This window comes from Lepidochelys kempii, chromosome 14 (genome assembly GCF_965140285.1).
Source record: "Lepidochelys kempii isolate rLepKem1 chromosome 14, rLepKem1.hap1, whole genome shotgun sequence".
NCBI classification, from domain to species: Eukaryota; Metazoa; Chordata; order Testudines; family Cheloniidae; genus Lepidochelys; species Lepidochelys kempii.
Window position 1 is genome coordinate 21,551,222 of NC_136393.1, and position 2,001 is coordinate 21,553,222.

The window sequence follows — 2,001 nt, forward strand, 5'->3', positions numbered from 1 at the left end:
TTGATGGATGGAGATATGGAGGGAAGTATGATCTATTCCTTTTTAAGGGGTAATGCACAAAGAAATTAAAGTCAGATGGATTTCAGAGGAGTACAAATTTGAATAAAGTTAAATTACCATCATGGGCTCTTTAACTTGGGGATATTTATCCAATTATATCAAAAGCATACATGATTACATTCTCCACACCATGTTGTCCTTTAAAATACAGATTAAGATCATTTATATTAAAATGTGGTATATATCCTCTAAGGAGCTCTCCGAAAACTTCAAAGATTTTCAAAATATCAGGTATTAAGCAGTAAAAAACTCTGTGGCTCAGGAGATGTAATTAAATTTCAGCTATTTGGGTAACTGTAACTGTGTTTCAAATGTTTTTTGTTGTTTTTTTTAAAAAAATAGCAACATTGCAGTCTGCTCCTTCACAGAAGGAAAAAGAACTGTCTTCAGTGGGTTTCACCTAAGAAGAGGTTTTTAGCTGGGTCAAGTAGTTTCCCAGCTCTTCAGAATAAAGTAGTTGACTTGGCTATAAACTAACGATCAGTAAAATAGCCGAATTCTATTCAGGTCTCTAAAATTGGGTGTATCTGGAAAAATCTCACTCTGAGTAGTTTAGAAGCAGAAGAAGACATTTGGGATTTCAAAGATTTGGTTAGGAAATGTACTAATAGATGACAATGTCAGGAGATCTAGTCAAAATTCTCCAAATTTCAAATTTTTGATGAAAAATCTAATCCAAAATTAGTATTTACATTTTTTTTTTGCAATATGTTTTCCCAGGTTTTGATCATCTTTAAATGTTAGCAAATGAGAGCAGGTAAAGTGGCACTGAACATGGTTTAACTACTCCCAACAGAGCTTAACCAGGGTTTCTCAAGTGGTCCTATTGACTTTAGTGACCCGTTTAGCTGCCAAAACCAGACAGAGTATAACCCTGGCGCTTCAGAGCATAAACTACATCCATAGCCATTATAGTCTTTCACTTGGCATGTTCAGTGTACATGACAGCATTGCAGATCACGTTCTCCAAGAACACCTTCAGCACTACCCGGGTCTCTTCGTAGATCAATCCCGAAATACGCTTCACACCCACCCCCCCACCCCACCCCACATCGAGCCAAGTGATGAATAGCTGGCTTGGTAATACCTTGGATGTTATCCCGAAACACTTTATGATGGCGCTTGGCACCTCCCTTCCTCAAGCCTTTACCACCCTTACCGTGACCAGACATGGTGAAATCAAATCACACACAACCGACCAACTGTGCTGGGCACAGTTTGTCCCGTCTACGTAGAATTATAGAAGATTAGGGTTGGAAGAGACCTCAGGAGGTCATTTAGTCCAACCCCCTCCTCAAAGCAGGACCAACCACAACTAAATCATCCCAGCCAGGGCTTTGTCAAGCTGGGCCTTAAAAACCTCTAAGGTTGGAGATTCCACCACCTTTCTAGGTAACCCATTCCAGTGCTTCACCACCCTCCTAGTGAAATAGCTTTTCCTAATATCCAACCTAGACCTCCCCCACTGCAACTTGAGACCATTGCTCCTTGTTCTGTCATCTGCTACTGCTGAGAACATCTGAGCACCATCCTCTTTGGAACTCCTCTTCGGGTAGTTGAAGGCTGCTATCAAATGCCCTCTCACTCTTCTCTTCTGCAGACTAAATAAACCCAGTTCCCTCAGCCTCTCCTCATAAGTCATGTGCCCCAGCCCCCTATCATTTTCATTGCCCTCCGCTAGACTCTCTTCAATTTGTCCACATCCTTTCTGCAGTGGGGGGCCCAAAACTGGACGGAATACTCCAGATGTGGCCTCACCAGTGCTGAATAGAGGGGAATAATCACTTTCCTCGATCTGCTGGCAATGCTCCTTCTAATGCAGCTCAATATCCTGTTAGCCTTCTTGGCAACAAGGGCACACTGTTGATTCATATCCAGCTTCTCGTCCACTGCGATCCCCAGGTTTAACTTGTACTTAAACTGTTTTCCCCATCAGTTCAG

General features: G+C 41.9%; 1 pseudogene; it reads right to left on the reverse strand.

The window, feature by feature from the left end:
- Positions 1-904: 904 nt before the first annotated feature.
- Positions 905-1,232, reverse strand: LOC140897799 (histone H4-like; annotated as a pseudogene).
- Between the last annotated feature and the right edge of the window lie 769 nt (positions 1,233-2,001).